This window comes from Arachis duranensis, chromosome 3 (genome assembly GCF_000817695.3).
Source record: "Arachis duranensis cultivar V14167 chromosome 3, aradu.V14167.gnm2.J7QH, whole genome shotgun sequence".
In the NCBI taxonomy this organism is placed as follows: Eukaryota; Viridiplantae; Streptophyta; class Magnoliopsida; order Fabales; family Fabaceae; genus Arachis; species Arachis duranensis.
Window position 1 is genome coordinate 80270803 of NC_029774.3, and position 8137 is coordinate 80278939.

At 38.2% G+C, this 8137-nt stretch overlaps 1 non-coding gene across 1 annotated transcript; it reads left to right on the forward strand.

Annotated features, from left to right (window-relative positions):
* The first annotated feature begins 2161 nt into the window (after positions 1 to 2161).
* LOC127746101 (small nucleolar RNA R71) lies at positions 2162 to 2269 on the forward strand. The gene has a single exon (XR_008007721.1). It is a non-coding gene; the product is annotated as a small nucleolar RNA R71 (small nucleolar RNA).
* The last annotated feature ends 5868 nt before the right edge of the window (positions 2270 to 8137 follow it).

The window sequence follows — 8137 nt, forward strand, 5'->3', positions numbered from 1 at the left end:
GGTAGGTGGGGATCCTGTGGGGTCCACAGATCCTGAGGTGATCCTGTGGGGTCCACAGATCTTGAAGTGTCAAGGATTTCTCATCCCTGCACCTTTTAGGCGTGTAAAACGCCCGTTCTATGCAATCCTGGCATTTAACACCAGACTGATGCTTGTTTCTGGCGTTAAACGCCCAAATGTAACCTATTTCTGGTGTTTAACGCCAGCTTGATGCTTGTTTCTGGTGTTAAACGCCAGCTTGGTGCTTGTTTCTAGCGTTAAATGCCAGACAGAAGCATGTTTTTCTGGCGTTTAAACGCCAGACGGCTCTTCCTCCAGGGTGTGCTTTTTCTTCTGCTATTTTTTATTCTGTTTTTAATTTTTGCAGTTATTTTGTGACTCCACATGATCATAAACCTAATAAAACATAAAAGAACATTAAAAATATAGATAAAAATTGGGTTGCCTCCCAATAAGCACTTTTTTAATGTCAATAGCTTGACAGTGAGCGCTCATGGAGCTTCACAGATGTTCAGAGCATTGTTGGGACCTCCCAACACCAAACTTAGAGTTTGGTTGTGGCCTCCCAACACCAAACTTAGAGTTTTATTGTGGGAGCTTTGTTTGACTCTGTATTGAAAGAAGCTTTTCATGCTTCATCTCCATGGTTGCAGAGGAAGATCCTTGAGCCTTAAACACAAGGTAGTCCCCATTCAATTAAAGGACTAGCTCTCCTCTGTCAACATCAATCACAGCTCCTGCTTTGGCTAGGAAGGGTCTTCCAAGGATGATGCATTCATCCTCATCCTTCTCAGTGTCTAGGATTATGAAATCAGCAGGGATGTAAAGGCCTTTAACCTTCACTAATACGTCCTCTACCAATCCATAAGCTCATTTTATTGACTTGTTTTCCATCTCCAATGAGATTCTTGCAGCTTGTACCTCAAAGATCCCCAGTTTCTCCATTACATAGAGTGGCATAAGATTTATACCTGACCCCAGGTCACACAGAGCCTTCTCAAAGGTCATGGTGCCTATGGTACAGGGTATTAAGAATTTACCAGGATCTTGTTTCTTTTGAGGCAAAGTTTGCTGAACCCATGTATTTAGTTCACTAATGAGCAAGGGAGGTTCATCTTCCCAAGTCTCATTACCAAACAACTTGGCATTCAGCTTCATGATGGCTCCTAGAGATTGAGCAACTTGCTCTTCAGTTACATCTTCATCCTCTTCAGAGGAAGAATAGTTCTCAGAGCTCATGAATAGTAGAAGGAAGTTTAATGAAATCTCTATGGTCTCTATATGAGCCTCAGATTCCTTTAGGTCCTCAATAGGGAACTCCTTTCTGTTTGGAGGACGTCCCATGAGGTCTTCCTCATTGGGATTCACGTCCTCCTCTTCCTTTTTGGATTCGACCATTTTGATAATATCAATGGTCTTACACTCTCTTTTTTGGATTCTCTTCTGTATTGCTTGGGAGAGTACTAGGAGGAGTTTCAGTGATTTTCTTACTCAGATGGCCCACTTGTGCCTCCAAGTTTCTAATGGAGGACCTTGTTTCATTCATGAAACTTAAAGTGGCCTTAGATAGATCAGAGACTATGTTTGCTAAGCTAGAGGGGCTCTGCTCAGAATTTTCTGTCTGTTGATGAGAAGATGATGGAAAAGGCTTCCTATTGCTAAACCTGTTTCTTCCACCATTATTAAAGCCTTGTTGAGGCTTTTGTTGATCCTTCCATGAGAAATTTGGATGATTTCTCCATGAGGGATTATAGGTGTTTCCATAGGGTTCACCCATGTAATTCACCTCTGCCATTGCAGGGTTCTCAGGATCATAAACTTCTTCTTCAAAAGATGCTTCTTTAGTACTGTTGGATGCATTTTGTAATCCATTCAGACTCTGAGAAATCATGTTGACTTGTTGAGTAACCATTTTATTCTGAGCCAATATGGCATTCAGAGCATCAATTTCAAGAACTTCCTTCCTTTGAGGCGTCTCATTACTCACAGGATTCCTCTCAGAGGTGTACATGAATTAGTTATTTGCAACCATGTCAATGAGTTCTTGAGCTTCTGCAGGTGTTTTCTTTAGGTGAATGGATCCACCTGCAGAATGGTCCAGTGACATCTTGGAAAGCTCAGATAGACCATCATAGAATATATCCAAAATGGTCCACTCTGAAAGCATGTCAGAAGGACACTTTTTGGTCAACTGCTTGTATCTTTCCCAAGCTTCATAGAAGGATTCACCATCTTTTTGCCTGAAGGTCTGAACATCCACTCTAAGCTTGCTCAACTTTTGAGGAGGAAAGAACTTGGCCAAGAAGGCCGTGACCAGCTTATCCCAAGAGTCCAGGCTATCTCTAGGTTGTGAGTCCAACCATGTTCTAGCTCTGTCTCTTATAACAAAAGGGAAAAGCATGAGCCTGTTGACTTCATGATCTACTCCATTAGTCTTAATAGTATTACAGATCTGCAAGAACTCAGTTAAAAACTGATAGGGATCTTCTGATGGATGTCCATGAAACTTGCAGTTCTGTTGCATTAGAGCAACTAGTTGAGGCTTCAGCTCAAAATTGTTTGCTCCAATGGCAGGGATTGAGATGCTTCTTCCATAAAAATTGGAAGTAGGTGTAGTATAATCACCTAGCATCCTCCTTGCATTATTATTGTTGTCATTATTTTCAGCTGCCATCTCCTCTTCTTTTTCAAAAATTTCTGTAAGGTTTTCTCTGGATTGTTGTATTTTAGCTTCTCTTAGTTTCTTCTTCAGAGTCCTTTCAGGTTCAGGATCTACTTCAACAAGAATGTTCTTGTCCTTGCTCCTGTTCATATGAAAAAGAAGGGACAAAAATAATAATAGGGATCCTCTTTACCACAGTAGAGAGATTCCTTTATGTGAGTAGAAGAAAATAAGAAGAAGAGAAGGAGAAGAGAAAAATTCGAACACAGAGGAGAAGAGAGGGTTCGAATTTTGAGATGAGGAGAAGTGTTAGTAAATGAATAAATAAATAGAAAGAGATGAGAGGGAGAGAATTTCGAAAATTATTTTTGAGGAAAAAAAGTTAGTGATTTTCGAAAATTAAGAGAAGAAATAAAATTAAAATTAAAATTTGTTACAATTAGTTAATTAAAAAGAATTTTGAAAAAGAGAAAAGTGATTTTCGAAAATTAGAGAGAGGAAAGTAGTTAGGTGGTTTTGAAAAAGATAAGAAACAAACAAAAAGTCAATTAGTTAGTTGAAAAAGATTTGAAAATAAAAAAGATAGGAAGTTAGAAAAGATTTTTGAAATTAATTTTTGAAAAAGATATGTTTGAAAAGATATGATTGAAATTTATTTTGAAAAAGATTTGAAAAGGAAATTAAAAAGATTTGATTTTTAAAATTAAAATTGATTACTTGACTAACAAGAAACTAAAAGATATGATTCTAGAATTTAAAGATTGAACCTTTCTTAACAAGAAAGTAACAAACTTCAAATTTTTGAATCAATCACATTAATTATTAGTAAAGTTTTCGAAAATTATGAAGTAAAGATAAGAAAAAGATTTTAAAAATTTTCGAAAATATAGAAGAAAAATGAAAAAGATTTGAATTTTGAAAAAGATTTTGAAAAGATAGGATTTTTTAAAATTGAAATCTTGACTTGACTAACAAGAAACAACTTATTTTAAAAATTTTTGACTAAGTCAACTCAAAGATTTTGAAATTTATGAGTAAAATAAGGGAAAGATATTTTTTATTTTTGAATTTTTAATGAGGAGAGAGAAAAACACAAATATGACTCACAACATGAAAATTATGAATCAAAACACATGATGCATGCAAGAACACTATGAATGTCAAGATGAACACCAAGAACACTTTGAAGATCAAGATGAACATCAAGAACTTATTTTTGAAAAATTTTCAAGAAAAGAATAACATGAAAGACACCAAACTTAGAAATTTTTAATGCTTAGACACTATGAATTCAAGAATGCATATGAAAAACAAGAAAAGACACAAAACAAGAAAATATGAAGATCAAACAAGAAGACTTGTCAAGAACAACTTGAAGATCATGAAGAATGCAATGCATGAATTTTTCGAAAAAATGCACAAATTTTAAAAACATGCAATTGACACCAAACTTAAAAATTGACACTAGACTCAAACAAGAAATAAAAAATATTTTTTTGATTTTTATGATTTTATTAATTTTTTTGGATTTTTTTGAAAATTATTTTTGTAAAAACAAAAAAGAGAAAAAAAATTTTGAAATATTTTTGAAAACTTTTTTGAAAAGAAAATTACCTAATCTGAGCAACAAGATGAACCGTCAGTTGTCCAAACTCAAACAATCCCCAGCAATGGTGCCAAAAACTTGGTGCACGAAATTGTGATCTCAATGGCACCAACAACTTGGTACGCACAATTGTAATATCACTCTTTTTCACAACTTCGCATAACTAACCAGCAAGTGCACTGGGTCGTCCAAGTAATAAACCTTACGTGAGTAAGGGTCGATCCCACGAAGATTGTCGGTATGAAGTAAGCTATGGTCATCTTGTAAATCTCAGTCAGGCAGATTCTAATGGTTATAATGGTTTTCGAATATAAAGATAAATAAAGCATAAAATAGAGATAGAGATACTTATGTAATTCATTTGTGGAAATTCCAGATAAGCGCATGAAGATACTGTGTTCCTTTTGAATCTCTGCTTTCTTACTGCTTTCATCCAATCATTCTTACCCCTTTCCATGGCAAGCTGTATGTTGGGGGATCACCGTTGTCAATGGCTACCGTCCGTCCTCTCAGTGAAAATGGTCCAGGTGCGCTTTCACCGCACGGCTAATCATCTGTCGGTTCTCGATCATGCAGGAATAGGATTTACTATCCTTTTGCGTCTGTCACCACGCCCTACAGTCGCGAGTTTGAAGCTCGTCACAGTCATTCAATCTCTGAATCCTACTCAGAATACCACAGACAAGGTTTAGACTTTCTGGATTCTCAAGAATGCTGCCAATGGATTCTAGCTTATACCACGGAGATTCTTATTAAGGAATCCAAGGGATACACACTCTAGCTTTCGCAGGTAGAATAGAAGTGTTTGTCAGGCACGCGTTCATAAGTGAGAATAGTGATGAGTGTCACGGATCATCACATTCATTAGGTTGAAGTGCGAATGAATATCTTAGAATGAGAATAATCATGAATTGAATAGAAAACAGTAGTAATTGCATTAATACTCGAGGAACAGCAGAGCTCCACACCTTAATCTATAGTGTGTAGAAACTCCACCATTGAAAATACATAAGAACAAGGCCTAGGCATGGCCGAATGGCCAGCCTCCCTAAATGACATATGTGAATTCAAAAATTAGGGGAAAAGACCCTCAGTACAATAGTAAAAAGTTCTATTTATACTAAACTAGTTACCAGGGTTTACAGAAATAAATCTAAGTGCAGAAATCCACTTTCGGGGCCCACTTTGGTGTGTGCTTGGGTTGAGCTTGAGCTTTACACGTGCAGAGGCTTCTCTTGGGGTTAAATGCCAAGTTGTAACGTGTTTTTGGCGTTTAACTCTGGTTTGTTACGTGTTTCTGACGTTTTACTCTAAAATGTAGCATGGAACTGGCGTTGAACGCCAGTTTGCGTCGTCTAAATTCAAATAAAGTATAGACTATTATATATTGCTGGAAACCCCTGGATGTCCACTTTCCAACAGAGAAAGAAGCGCAGAGAGAGTGGGATCCGAGAGAAGAGGGAAGAGCGACGCGGAAGGGGGATTGGCACCGTCGCCGCCTCTGTTCATCGGACCCTGCTGCGCCGTCACCACCGTCTGTTGCACCACCACCCCGCCACGTCGCAATCAAGGAGCAAAGTCGCGAGGAGAAAGAGTTCACGAGCGAGAGAGAGAAAGACGTGGAGGATGAGAGTCGCGAGCTTGGGACCGCTGCCTCCTCGCGCCAGTCACCACCGCTGTCGGTGAAGAGGAGCCGTCGCGGTCCGCCGATGACCAGCCGCCGTCAAGCTTCGAAGAGAGAGAGAAAATCGCCGTCATTGTCACGGGAGCCTGTCGCTGTCGCTGATAGGAGTCGCCGCCTCTGCTGTTGCGAAGCCGTCGTCTCCGTTAGTTGCTCAGCCTTGTCTCTGTTTTTGGTTCCCCTTTTGTGTGCCAAAGTCACTGCTGCTGTGATGGTGGCCGTGGGGTTGCTTGTGCCTAAACAAAGCTGTTATTGCTGCTGCTCCATTCCTCTGTTCTTTTCAAGTTTTAGTAAGTTGTCCTTGTTCCAAACCCTCATTGTTACCGTTCTGCTTCCATGGTTGATCGAAAATGTTGAGGTGTTAATAATGATAGGGTTATGTCAATACCACTGCAAATTGTTTGATGGCATTGCTGTTATTGATTCGGTTTAAAGCTGTTGCTGCTGCAGCTACGAGTTGGAATGAAGTTAGAGCCACGCTTAATTTTGTGGATTTCGACTAGCTGAGGTAGGGGATTTATTTTTAAATTTAAATGTTTTTAATTTAGAATGCCTACAAAGTTAATTGGATAATTGCATATAGTTAATGATGGTTAAGAATTGATAAATGGTAAAATTTGGGAAGTACCCCCGAACTGAATGATCATTGATCTCGGGAAAACCTATAAATTGTAATTTGTTTTAAATGCAGAAAACCCCACGAATTGATAATCATTGATTACAGGAATAACCCACTAACTGTTATATGTTGATCTCGAGTATAACCCACGAACTGAGGATCATGTTTGTTGTTATGTTGATCTCGAGTATAACCCACGAACTGATGATCATGTTTGTTGTTGTAAATTGATCTCGGGGAAACCCACGAACTGAGAATCATTGTTTTGTTTGTGAATTGATCTCGGGGATACCCACGAACTGAGGATCACTGTTTCCCCTTGTGCGTATATTATGGGGTCGAGCTTTGCGTCGACTGCTGGTAGTCACGAAGGAGTGGTATTCTTACCACCGACACATATGCACTAAGGACACAAAGGGAAGCCATATCTGGGACATTGTTCCTAGGTAATGTCAGGCTGCAGGGTGTAAACCGACACGTGAGCTCATGGCATGCTTAGGACAGACATGCATCATATTGGTTGCGCATTTACATTTGGTTGTGTTTGCCTGTATTACTTCTCTGTGATTGTGTTGTTTGTCTTATTGTGATTTGTTTATGTGTTAAATTGAGTTTCTTACTTGTGTTAGTAGTTATTGAATGGATAGATATGATTAATATCTATTGTTATGACTGAGAATTAATTATGTGGGTGAAAGATATTTAATATGACAAGTTTTGCGAATGAGATTTGTTTTGGGTTTAGAAGTTTAATGAAGTAATTATTTATCTAAAGTAAGATTAAAAAGTATTTAAAAGGGGTTTGACAAATGTAACACCCTACTATACAGAGACTTATGCTTAAGTCATAATTCAGAGATGGCAAGGTATTACGACCTCTAAAAATAAAAATTTAGTACGTATAGTAGTATGAATAATTGATTATAACTAGGAGCCTTTGTAGAAAAAGGGGTAAACAAAAACCAATCGCAACTCAAAGCGCAACACTCCGATCGATAACGTAACGAACAAGGATAACCAACGCGTGATTATATATATACAAAGGAGTGTCAAAAACAGGAATATCAAGACTCAAGATCCGGCTGCGAAGATAACCGATCCGAGCATAACAATATATACATATGATATAATAAGGAAAACCCCAAAGGAAACCCAAAGGGACACAAATACATAAATCCTATTCTCCAAAATTCTCCCATAAGAGGAGTCATCACAGTTTGTATTATTTAATGGAGATAAAAGTATCTAAGCAAAACATATAAACCAAAACATAGCCCCGAGAACAAAGGATCTTCGCAAATCTAGAAGTCTCCAGCATGCCTCAGCGGGAAACCTCACGTCCTGCATCTGAAAACCACAAAATCCGCATGGGTGAGAACCAGAGGTCCCCAGCATGGTAACAACTTCCACATATATAATACATAATAATGGAGGAAAGCCGAAGGCAATCCTAGAACTCCCTCCAAATAATATCAAAGCTTATAAACAAACTAAACCATAAAGGGCATCTGACTAAAGATACTTCAGTCTAACTAATACTTCCCTTTCCAATTCCTTCAAACCTCCCAA